At 34.8% G+C, this 13,669-nt stretch overlaps 1 protein-coding gene across 2 annotated transcripts in view; it reads left to right on the plus strand.

The window, feature by feature from the left end:
- PRKN (parkin RBR E3 ubiquitin protein ligase) overlaps window positions 1-13,669 on the plus strand; it is a 670,711-nt gene that overhangs the window by 326,090 nt on the left and 330,952 nt on the right. The window lies entirely within an intron of this gene.

Here is a 13,669-nt window from a genome sequence, read left to right on the forward strand (position 1 = left end):
AAGAGAATTGTGAAATGGTAGTTGTTGGTCAGAAGGGAGAAATTGGAAAGGACACTTGAACTCTGTACTGTCATATGGTGTGTGTCTTCTGGAAAGAGCTGGTTTTGGAAGCATCCTGTGTGGTGTATTTACAGAACTGGCTCCTAGGTACAGATTAAACGAAGACCAAATATCAGTCTCTGTCAAATTAGTATGTCAGCATTTTGCAGCAAGGCTGCAGATTCAGCTACTCAAAAGTGGCTGGTCCTCCTGTCCCTTCTAAACATTCCCTGGGCAAGAGAATGGTTTGGCTTAGTGAAGTGCAGACCCCTAGTGCATGTCTGTACTGCTAAATACAAGAGGGCCAAGGGCTGATCCCCAGTCCCAAGCCAGATGGAAATGCCTGGCAGATGTCCTGCACAGAGCTGTGTCACCGGGTGCTTTGTCACAGCTGGCTTGGGTTGGTTGTGGAGCTGAAACCCAACCATTGTAGATCTGCAGTGAAAGTTCACTTTTTATCCTAGCAGTAAGGTGGAATGGAAAAGAGTTATTCATGTCTCCATATTTCCTCTGTGGGGCCCAGGAAGTTTCAGAAGTGTTCACTGAACTGCGTGAAGTACAAGAAAGGGATAAAACTTGCTGAATAGCTGAGCTTTTTGGGATAAACAGTACCTATCTCTGGGACCTGTGTCCACAGGGCTCTCAAGAATAACAAGCATCAAAAAAAAAAAAAAAAAAAGCCCAAAAAAAAAAAAAAAAAACCCCACAAAAAAACAAACTACCAAGAAAACATAAGGAAAAAAACTCATCTAAAATCCCCTAAAATCCCCTTTCTGGGTAACATAAAAAGAAGCAAAATGTAAGAAATTTGTTCTGTCTCATCATGTCAACATATTGATACACATTTCTATGATAACTCTGAATTTTTGAGAATGTATCCATACATTAAATTCTGATTATCTTTCAGAATTTAGATTTATTTTTTAAAGCCATAAAAGCATCCCATGCACTTTTGTGTAATACTAGACATTTGTAGGGGATGCCAAAACCCAAGCTACTATTTTATTTTTGCATGGCCAATTCCACAAGTGGTTAAAATAGAGTTTCACATGTATCTTTGGGTGGATGAAATAATTTTTCAATTAAAGCTGTGCAAGAAATTGGTTTCATTTCTGATTTTGTCTTTTACCAGTTTTAAGGCGGGTCAAATGTAAGTTTTGACCATCAGAAAGAGCAAGATCATACAATGAAAACATTTATCAATTATGAAAATGTCATTGTAAAATCTTGGGCTACGTAAAAATCTCCACTGAGGTTTTTTTGGTTTTTTTTTTTTTTTTGTTTTGTTTGGTTTGGTTTGATTTTTTTTTTTTTAGTTTCTAATTCCTTTCTCCAACCTAACATTCTTGTAATATTTGTATGTAATTCCAAGAAATTATATAAATAGCCATAATCTTTTTACTTCAGTTAAATATTTAAGCGATTGTACTGGAAGTTACTTGTTAATACGCTTATGCAGTTGAAAAGCAGCATTTAGGGCACTCTGCAGTTTAGAGTGTTTTGTGAAACCTACCTTCATCCTTCTGTAGCATTCATGTGAAAAAGAGGATTAACTGTATTCAGTACATTAGCTATTACTTTGTATTAGCTTCACTATAGTAAAATAAGAAATTTGTGTCTGTTTTTCAAAGTAGATTTTTCTTCCTTTTTTTTCTGGAAAAAACTCCAACAACAAGACACCAAACAGGAAAAGATGACAATGAGGTACTAGTTGCATTTTTCTTAAATATTTTTCTTTGCAGCAACATACACCATATCTCTAGGTATTTCCATCGATTTATCATTGACAGTTAGTCCACCACAGGCAGAGTAATTAAGTTCCAGAATTCTTGGCGCAACATTTGTATGGTTTTAGCAAGGTTAGCAAAGCTTATAAAGATCTTATATAAAGCAGTAGTGTACTCTGCTATATAGAAAAAATACAAAGTGGAAGCAATGATAATCTGTTGCCAGTTTTTATTCTTAAGTTCACATTATATGCACTTAGTTTGCCTTAGGTTTATATTTTATATAAATATTTTCACGCAAGTCTGACCACTGGAGTGAAATAGTTGAAAGCCAAACACCCTTGTAGGGCTCTGTTAAATCCATAGGCAGTATTCCATGTAGTGTAATGCCTTCCAATGTATTCTGCTTATCTACAGCAGAGTTAGTGTGAATTGGCAGCCTTTATGCATTTTTTTTCCTGTAGCATTCAAGGTGATGGGTTGCTATTCTATGTCTTTGAAGAAGCTTTAATAGGTTGAGCAAATGGCTGGAAGTTGAAACAAATACTAAAATTGTGCAATCCTCAAGGGAACATCTGCTTTTGTCAACTGTTTCCAGTAGAAATAACATCAAAAGGGGTTAGGAGTACCCCAGGGTACCCATAAATCAGGTTCAGGAATAACAGCAGTTTTAAGCAGTGTAAAAATAAAATGTGTAGAACAGAAATGCCTCACGTCATCTCTCACGAACTCAGTAGGGTACAATTCCTAAAGGCACCATTATTTTTAGCTTTCAGCAGATACAGATAAGTGTAAAAGATATATAGGACATACTGTCACTTAATAGGTAGAAAGAATTCTGCAGAAGAAGTATTTGGTGTGATCAGATTTTTTTTTCTAATCTAATTAATCCCTGCTTCGTAATCTTGAACAAAGAAATATTTTGCTTTGTTTAAACAATGGAATCTTTGATGTGCTTTTCTGCTCTTTGGACTTTCTAATACTGGAGTTGGGAGTGAGAACTTCTGCTAGTGTGATAGTAGTGCATATGCTAGTTATTCTTCAAGGGTAACTCTGGTGTAATGTCTTTGTCATAGTTCTTTTAAGGCAAATCAATTTAGACTGTGATCACATTAAATTCCATGGGCAGGAGAGTAATGGAGAAGGTCAGTACTGAGAGGGAAAAAAAGTGAATGTACTATAGGAAATCCTGATGGAAATTCAATGGGCAGCTCTCTTCTCCTTCAGACAATCAAGAATGAATGGCTGCATGTTGTTAGTAATAACAGTGTGTTAATCTGGTTTGCATGGGATTACTTGGGGCCTCCTAAGTTTCTCACTAGCTCTTAACCAGCCATCTTTTTCAGTCTTTTTTTTTTTTTTTTCCTAAAGTCAAAATACAAGTTAGAAATGTTTTCCCTCCAGCAGCAGTTTGTGACATTTTCCTATCACTCCTGCTTGCTCATTTCCTCTATTGCAAAGTCAGAATTGAGACAGATGAGTTGGGTTTTTTTGGTTTTTTGTTTGTTTGTTTTTTTAATGGGATAATATTCCTAAATTGGTAAGAGATAAAATTGTTTGTTTCTCAATAAATATATATATAAATGATTTTCTGTTGTGGCTTTTACATGTGGGTTTTATATGCCAAAAGAAGACCATCTCCCCAAGTTTATTATGAGGATTAGGGTTTTTCTAATTTCCTATTTTGGATTTTCATCTTTATGACGTTATTGTTGATATAGGTGTGTCATGTTGCTTATTGACCTACATTTTGTACTGTTTTGTGCATTAATGTTGTACGTTCCTTTGAAGTAAAATATTTGTTAAATTGCGGTTTAAATATGATTTAGAGACACCTGAAATAATTTGCCTTGTCTTTCTTTCTTCTTGTGAAAGATATATGGGATTAATGCAGGTTTTAAAAAAAAAAAAGTGTAAAGAGTATCAGAGGAGGAATATAGCAGTGACTATGACAAGAAGTAGATGAGGTAGCAGGTCAGCCATGGCATTCAAAACCTTTCCATTAAAAATAATTCCAGAATATTTAGTTGATTATTTGAATCCCATGCTAAAGCTGAAGAGACAATTTGCAAAATTCAGCTTTTGATAGAGATCCACTGATTAGCTCGATTGGTTAGAGTGTGGTGCTAATGCCAGTGTTGTGGCTTTGATCCCTGTACAGGCCACTCACACAAAAGTTGGACTTAATGATTCTTGTAAGTCTCTTTCAACTCCGAATATTCTGATATTTGTTTGAGAACTGTTAAATTTTCTTAATGAAGAAGCTGTAGTGCAAATTTGCTTCAGATCCAGTTTGTTGTTATTTGAAGAGGGTTTTACCAGGGACCTTTTGTTGTTTTCTGAGATGAAAATGTAGACCATATCCATTAAAGGACATTACCCATGGAATGTTTTCAGAAGAGTAAATAGCACTTTATTCTAGATCTGTAACTACTATTTCTCTTTGCTTCTGTGACATAGGATCCTAAATTTACCCTTTTGGGTCATTGTAATCCAAGCAAGTTATTAAATCTATATTTGGCTATTCTTTTTTGAAGTACTTTTTCCCTCTCTGTGACCTGTCTTCATAATGTGGTCTCTGCTCCAAATCTCTATTAAATTCTGTTGTCTTTACCTTGAGTAGTTCAAAGAGGAGTGGAAAAAGATTGTGCTAAGAATTAAATCTACTTTGTCTAAGCACTATGACCATCAGGGACAATGTCTACTGCTTTATTCCCTAATGTTCCCTAAATTAATGAGATTTCTTAAGAATTACTTATTTAAAGCAGGAAATTAGATATAAAACTAAGAACTGTTACTAATTGATTTAGAGCTTTTTTTTTTTCTTTTCCCTAGTAAGGTAACTTATAGAATACTCCTGTTACAGCTGTAATATTTGAGTTCTGATACAAGCAAAGCCATGCAGAGAAAATCTTTTGTTGAGAATTTGGGCAATTTTTTTAAATGTGAACCAAGTCTGATAATGCCAGTAAGTGACCTTCATTTCCCCTGAGGTGCACACTGTGGATTTCAGACTCGGACTTGGACCATGAGCTACTGAAAGATGTGCCTTGTGCATGAAATTCAGTTGCCTTAATCTTTCCCTTGAATTATAATCACTGGAGTACAGCAGCCCCCTATGGCAATGACAGGGCAGCAGTGCAGTTCTTAGTGCTCTGTCTCTGAATCTGTTAAGATCTGCACTGCAGCTGCATTTCAGTGAGACAGCTTCCAGCTTCAACACATCTGGGAACAGAAGAGTGTGTTGGGACAGCTATTGTATTGTCACATTGCACATATCCTTTGCCAGCAGGGGACAAGTGAGGAGGATTTTATACAACCTCACTTGTGTCCTATGCTGGACATCAAGCATGAATTTCTCTTCATCTGAGAGACTAAAGCCTGCCTACCTTTCCTTCTTTATGAGGCTGAGGTTTTTTTTTATGTCATTCCTTTGCTTGGCATATATGCTAGTGTACCGTTGTCAGAAAGGGCAAATGGAAGGAAATGTATTGACTGCCTGCTGAGTTTTTCTGGTTTTTGGGTTTTTTTTTTTTTTTTTTTTTTTTTTTTTTTTTTTGTTTATTTTTACATTTGCCCACATGTTTGTGAGCATAAATATAATGGTGTGTGGTATGTCTGAGTGTTTGAAACAGCCACAAGTGAGAATTTTTATGTCACAAAGTGCAGTTCATTTCTGATTTGAATTTATTTCAATAATGTGCATCTCATGATACATCTGGGATAAAATAAATGTCATGAATTTCATTTTGCATTTGACATTTCACCTGAGGTCTGCAGATTCCAGAATATTATCAATAGGGTCTATATTATATGTTGTATGTTCTGTGCCATTCTAATTCATGGTATGATTAATACAGTGAGCTGTTTTTGTAGATTTCTTCACTTACATATTTTATTCTATGTGTTTATGTCTATGTGAGTCTTTGTGAGACACAAAGACTTAACAGTTTAAATTATTTGGGATGAGTCAGTAGTTTTAATGTGTCAGGTATCCAAGTGTAACAGATGCAAAATTTCATGAGCTTCACTTCCAAAATATTCTGAAGAAACCTGAGTACTAATACTTGCACATAGGCAATGAAAAATGATAGCTAATGAATATAATTCTGTTCAAGTATTGTAAATTTAAATGTTAAAGTTAGAATTTATTTGCAATGTCCAAGAAAAGCAGAGTAGCAAATGCTTTTAAAACGTTGTACAAAGAGACTCTTTTGAAACTTGCAAGCCTGCAGTGTGCCTTTTCTTCCATAGATGTTTGCAGGTTCAGGTGTCTGGGACTTTCTTTTCCTTCTTTTTAAAATGAATTCCTTAACATGAAAGACAAAACATTTTCATCTCTGGTTAGTTTTGCTTCAGGCAATGTTAGTAATAGCTGAATATTTTCACCATCTGATAGGTGAAAATTGCTATTGGAGGTCACAATTCAGTTGTCTTTGGAGAGGTATCTATATTGCAAAGTCACCATCACAAGTAATATTAATTAGCAAGCCTCATCCTTTCAGCAGAGATCTGAGGTTTGAAAGAACAAGGTGAACAGACTGCAGAGATGTTCCTTTCAGGCCTCCACTGAGGCATTAAGGGAATGGTTTGGGGAGGAACTCAGCTGTTGCTCTCTGCTGAGCAGCCAGTGGTTTGACATCTTGCACTTCAATAAGGGGAAGGAATGCAAAGTGTTTGTGAAAGATGTGGTTGGCTTTTACAGCATAGGGAAACAAGAGTGAAAATATCCAAGAAAGAATGAAGCTGCCCAGCAGCAAAAACCTAAATATGCACACAACAGAATAATTTCATTCGCAGGAACTTAGGGAAAATTGAAAATAGCAGTATTGGGCAAATGTGCCAGGACATAATTTCTGAAATCAAAATATGAGAAGGACTATTCATAAGACAGAGAACCTGTCATAATAGGTAGAAAACTTTATGAAATGTTACTTGATACTTCATAAAGTCACTTAATGATCTAATATGGAACACTGCTGTCCTGGGTAATGTCTTGGAGAGCCATTCAGTTCCTCAGTCAAATAGCTCCATAGCATTTGTTATCAGATTTCAAAAATGCATAATTCAAATAAACATTTTGATGGAATTTGATGGTAAGTGTTTACATACGGTTTTCAATAGATGTCTGGGACAAAGTCCTACTCTCAAATTCCATAACTATATTTTTGATGTGTAACACATTCAGGGGCTTATGGGTACAAAATTTTGGAAAAATAAGGGAGGGATTGAGGAATATGGTGGAGAAATATGTTCATTTGTGTACATATAATAAATAGGGACACCTACTGCTGTATTTCTCTCTAAACCATGGTGTAGAATGAATTGTCATAGCAGCGTACTGACTGACAACAGTGTAAGGAAAATATTTTACACATTTTCTACTTACAGTTTGCACTGAGCATGCAAAGCTCTTGGTACATTACAGTCTTGTTGGAACTGTAATGGAATTTAATAATTAGAATTACTTTTTTTGCTTTTTACGTAGCAACTCATGATCATTGATAGCTCTCTTTCCTCTTGTTAATTCTTTGGATGTTGTTAATGGTTGCTTCTGAAGACAAAACAGTTTCTGAAGGCAGTCTTAGAAAGAATCTATTATTTACTTTGTTCTGTAAGAGAAACCAGTAGGGATCTAAATTTTTTAGATCTTCAGGGAAATTCTTTCTTCCTCCTGATGAATGTGTTTGTATAAAACTTCATTTAGTAAACTTAATTATATGTTTATTTTAAAGCAGCAATTTTGGAATAGTAAATTATTGCAATAATTGTTGTATACTGATAAATTATAGTAAAAAATTTAGTGTAAATTGTGCTGTAATGCACTAAGTTCTTTATCAACTAAGTTACCAGCACAATTAAAGTTTCCTTATAAAGGGAAAATCCAGAGCATGTTTCAGGCAAGGGCATAGAAAATAAATTCAGTCCCATGGTGGAAAATAGACAAAAGTCAAGCTACATAGTTAATACATCACTGTTATGAACTTGGTGCAAAAACATGCTAATTTGCAGTGTGGTTTGAAAATGACAAGAAATACATCATAATCAAAGTCAACTAAAATCTGTTAAGTTCTGTCAATATCTGTGACATAGTAAGGGAGCTGTGTGCAGACATTTGAAAATGGTTGAAAATGTACATAATTAAGGGCATGATAATTTCCCCAGTACAAGTTTGTAAATGGCAGTGATACTGCACTGGCATGTCAATGTAAGAATACCACTAGAAAAATGACACCAACAGAAACACATTTTTATATTGTTACAAAGTCCTGTGCTAAGACTTGTATTTTCACTTGACATGTTTGTTTTAGTTTACGTTAAAGTAATTCCATATCATTGTACACTGAAATGCAGTAAGCAGGATGAAAACAAGTACATTTGTCCTTCAAAAGTGTTTGAATTATTTCTTTATATTTCTCCAGTTACACTGACATAACTTTCTCTTGCCAAGGGAATAAGTCTTACAGCTGATCTCTAAAGATCAACTGTGAGTGTGGTTGGACCTGCTCGTGAAAGAGTTCAGTGGCAGTGAAAAGTGAGTAAAATAGTAGAGAAAATGTGTTGCTGGATAGCAAGATAAGGGAAAAATGATACCTACTCTACTCTACTGAATGAGTTAGCATAAGTGTTGCTTTTCTGTGCAGAGATTTCAGAGGTTTTCTACCACAGCAAACTTTTACAAAACCCTCCTCTGAGTCACTTTCAATTGTGCTTTCCTTTAAGGGTATGTGCTCCTACATGTTTACTAAGTAAAATGGAATTTTGATTAATATTTCATACATATTTATATATAATACTTAATAGTATATGTGTATAAATATATACCTTCTTATGCATATGTACTTGTTTCTTTGTCTTTCTTCTCTACCAGCAATCTTTAGTTATTTGAAGTGTATTACATTTATGAATGTTTTCCCCCCATGCTATTCTTATTTCACTTTACACAGGAGACAAATCTGCCCATGTTTCTGCTGAAAGTAGGAGACAGACAGTGCTCTTTTGGCATGCAAATTCCATCTGCATTTTACAAATTACTCTTTCTTTTTGTTTTGTTTGAAGCAACAAAGAGAACAGTCATACCACTTCCCATAAGGTATGTTCTGTGTAACCACTAAAGGCAGTGTCAGCCAAACAGCTGCCAAGAAAACCAGGACCAGCCTACTGATGTGCACAGTGCAGGAAAGATGACTGCACTCAGATGTCACCTCTATGAATCTGTCCAACCTCTTTGGAAACAGGCTGACAATGCTGATGTCAATCTTGAAGTGCACTCATGAGCAAGACTATGCCTTTGGTCCCTATGGATTCTCTAACCTTGCTGGAGTTTATTGAATTTCCTGACAAAATAAGTTATATTTATTCACTTTTGCTATATGTGCCTCAAAAGGTGTCAGAGCATGTCCTGATCAGAAAGCAGGTGGTGAGAGTGATGCTGCAATATGGTTCCGTCTGGTTATATAAAATAGAAAATAGCTTCAGAAAGTAATTTTTTTCAGTTCAATGCATTTGTAATTTAATTTTGTTTTTAAAGTAAAATGCCAAAACAAGAGAGAAAAATCATTTTGAAGACCCTTATTATTGAGTGTTTGAGAAATAGCTCTTTTTCTCTCTTGTCCTTCAAATATATCCATAATTTCAGGCAAAATAGTCATTGTTGTTTTGTGGGGACATAATTATGCATGTATCTGCGAAAGTAATTTTAATTAAAAAGACATTTCTCTCACCTTGGCTCTTTAGACTTTGATAATGCAAACAATTTTGTGGTTTTGAGTATTTTTTTATGATATAAGTGTTTTCAGGTTAAGACTTATGTGCTGCATAACTGCGATCATTTTCACATAAATAGAACTATGACTTTTCCAGAAATAAGTATCTTCTACAGATGCACATAGCCTGTCCCTCTTGCATTCAGCTGTGACCTTGAAAACTGATTAACAAAATTGTACTCTAAGGGATGCAAGGCTTCGCATAAAGCAAGTGAAGCATGTACAGGCCCTTGAGGGGTGCTTAGAGTATCTCATAGACTCTAATGGTAATTCCTTTCTCTTTTAGAGCTATTAGGTGGTTCTGGCTTGAGGCAATCAGTAGTACTTTTCTCTTTATTTAATTTTTGTGCCACAGATTTTATGAATTATCTTATTACAACCCCTGTTTCATGTTTTAAAGACAAAGTGGTGTCTGATATGTCTGGTGTCTATACCTTTAAGTGTCTTCTTCAGCTGCTCAGATATTTTGGGTTCTTTTATTGATTTTACATGGCATGAACTTTGGCACAGTAAGAAGATGAAAAGTTAAGGAGAGTTATGATTGTCTAAACCTGAAAGCAAAGTGGTGCTTGTGAAAAGCATGTAGAGTGCCCTGCATTTAAGACCTCATTTCCTTCAACAGTAAGAAGGACTATTTGAAAATATGCCATTTGCTACATTCCAAAAAGTAGTACATTTATTGTTATTTAGTAACATTGGCAAGCTTTGAAAACCTGATTTCAAAGCATATTTTATTCATTAAGTAGAGACTTGTAGATTATTGTACTTTTGACTTTCTCACTCTCTACGTTTGTACTTGAATTATGTTTTGGTTAATGAAACACGACCTTCTGGAAGTCAGAATTGAGAAATAAAATACAATTTAAAGCATTCTACACATCCCTCTCAATCTTGCTGCCAATTTTTTTGTCTTTAAAATCAAATTTATATTACATAAACAGGGATGTAAAGTATTATTTTAGTAAGCCATTAAACTAGTAGAAGGCATTAAAAGAATTTTTGCTAGTGATAAAATAAAAAACAGAAGGCAATTCTGAATAGTAGCTAGTCTTAAACATCTGTAATGTGCCAAGGTACAGAAGTATAAAATGTAGCATTCCCTGTACCCCTGCTTTTTGTGTTCCTTGTTAAAAAAATCTGATACCAAAAGTGGAGTTTTTGTTGGGTTTTTAGTCTCTCAAAGTTAAGTTATTTCAGTTTCTGAAGCTAGAAAGAATCAGGACAATATACAGACGTTAGCTGGCCACTTAGCAACTTCTGGTCTGGTTATAGTGCATTTCCCTATCCGGGACAAAGAAATTGAATCTCCTGAGAATTTTTGTTGTTCTTCTCTAATATCTTTCATTTAATAAATATTTCTATAGAGGTGTCCTTACTGTGTTGCTAGGGTCTCTATGGTGGTTTGAGTTCTGCAGAACATTTAGAACCAAATTTTGACCTCACATCAGTAAGTAGCTAAACCTCTGCTTGCTGCACCTGAATAATCCCATCAAAACCAACAGGATATAAATGCAAGTGTATGTGCTTTGCTTGGTCAGAGCCTAGACTCATCCAGATTAATCATCCTGCACTTTCTGAGTGATATCCTCACATCCAAGAAGTAGTCATGGAATGTCTTTAATGAGTCTCAGTGTGAGGTAGGATTTATAATGCTTTTCATCACAGGAAGCAGAGTGAATATTCACAGGCTTTGTTTTTCTTTTTTTGAGAAAAAGACAGTTCTGGAAATGTCTGCTGTCATGAGAATGAATTTCACTGGAAAGAGCTCTTGTCTCAACCCTTTGCTATCTTTTCCTATTATCTGAGCTAATCTGTATGCATATGAAAAATGTGTTTTGTATGATTTATCATCCACTTTTCTGGGTGTCCTGGTACCTTGTAATAACCCCCTGTTTTCAGAGAGATAGTAATGGTTTTAATCATACTGTCTCAGAGCTTCCTGTTTTCTAGAAAATACATTATCCATATTTGCAGTTCAGATGGTATTTATCTAAGGGTTAAAGCACTACTGCTAGTACTAAAACATGTTAGAAATATTTCTGATGAAAGTGATTATTTTTCTTAGCATGCTGAACAATATTCTTGGCCTTTCAAAATATGTTACAGAAAAGTGAGCATTCCTTTGGATTCTAGTTGCTGATCAAGAAATAGGATACTATTACTCTGTGTTCGTGTTCCTTTCCTTTTTCTGAGTTTGTTTGTTCTTTTCCAGATGTATGAATATGTTATTTCTTCTTTTTCTACAAGATTAATAAGATTGTATTAAGCTCCTAAGGAAGTCAGGAGAATATCCTTTGAATTCTTTTCTTGCCTTGTCTCTTCTCCCTGCTGTGTTTAATAGATTCTGCAAATAATATTTTTTTTTTAGTCGAAGATAAAAAAGGAAAGGAGGAGGAAAAAGAGGATGAAGGCTTTACATTAGCTCTGCCAAGAATGTTCAAGAGGTCATTTTTGATACCAGCAAGCATCTTTACTATTTTTTTTTATCTTAAAAGAAAATAGTTTTCTAATTGTTTTATACAAGCAGTACACAGTCACGTAGTTGAATTTTACTATAAGAAGGTTTTTTTAAAAATGCAGTATGAAGCAGATTGGACAGTATTGCACTGACCTCGTTTAAGTACTAATGTTAAGTAATAGTTTCTGACACTTGGGCAGAGTATTCCATTAAAATGGCTATCTTTAAAAAAAATTTTCCACTTAGTATTTATTGATATCTGTCTTATTGTTTACCATATGCCAGAGTGAAAAACATCCTACAGGTAAAAAGGTTTATTTTTCTGAATTGTTTTTTTAAACATTCAGTAGCATTTTTAACATTGCATTGCAGTTTTATTTATTTTATTTTAGCATGGCTTTTCCTACTGTGTATGTAATCACATGCCAATGAAAGATTGATTCTGCAAAGCTGTGAGTACTCAAACTCTGGAACAGGATGTTATTTAAACATATGCTTGACTTTGAACATATGAGTCGTGGCTAAATATGCCAACAGAAGAATGCTTATTTTCATTAGCTTTTTTTTTTTTTTTTTTTTTTTTTCAGTTACTCCTTACAAATTTTTTTCTTCTCTAATAGCTTGTCTTGTCAAGGTTACATCACATTTTTTAGAGCAGATACCATTAGAGGTATGGTACACAGATACCATAAGAGGAGGTATTTGCAAAATATCTGTCTGTCTCCAGGTGGATGAGTTTCAAGATCTGAGGCAGATGAAGAATTACATTTTCAGTGGTAGTAAGCTTAAAATACAAAACTGATTTGGGAACTAAAAATTGGAACCTTTCTTCCTTGTTTGGTTACTGGAGATTCTCGTATGGATGTTTCTTTTTAAAAAAATAACTATTGATCTCCATACACTATCATGTTTCTTTGATATTTAAACCTTCTTTGCTACTTTAATGACACTATACTTTTCTTAAATTTGAGTGGGGTTACAGTGCCAGTTAGTACAATAAGCATAAAGTCAATGTTTTGTAGGAAAAAATAATTATTTAACTAACAGCAGAAACCAGAGAAGTAACAACTTGATCTACACTCAGTTGCCTGTAGTTGAAATATTCTGTATGTATTGACACACAGTCCACTTTATGCCTTGGATTTCTGAAAGGCTGTTTGTGTAACTGGCATTGCAATAGCTGCCTATGGAAAGGAAGATAAATGAATCAAGACTTCCAAACTCAGTCCTATACTAACATTTTTTGAGTGTTCATTGCCTGTCATAGAAAAAAAAAAAAAAATTGGGGCCACAACAACAAAATTTTTTTAAAAATTTGACCAGTGCTGAAAAGCACAAATATGTGGAACCACTACACCTGTATGAGGTTTCTTCGGATACTTTGATATTGCTTGTGAAAATTGAGCGATCATTCAGCGATGATGTGTTGAATACTGTGAGGTGAAATGAGTACCTTTTGCACATTCAAGGTTATCATGTACTGTGGCTTGGCTGATGCTCTAAGCATGTCAAACTTTTTATTGCAGAAAGTTGTGCTTTCAGGTTGGGTCTGATTATGCCAGCTGCTTCCCTCATGTGCTGAAAGAAATACTGGAAGGCTTGTTTGCTTGCCTTCTTCAAGGTATGACTTACAGCACAGCAAAGTGAGGAAGCCTACTTTTTCCTAACTGTGGGACCTT

This window comes from Vidua chalybeata, chromosome 3, assembly GCF_026979565.1.
Source record: "Vidua chalybeata isolate OUT-0048 chromosome 3, bVidCha1 merged haplotype, whole genome shotgun sequence".
Taxonomy (NCBI): domain Eukaryota; kingdom Metazoa; phylum Chordata; class Aves; order Passeriformes; family Viduidae; genus Vidua; species Vidua chalybeata.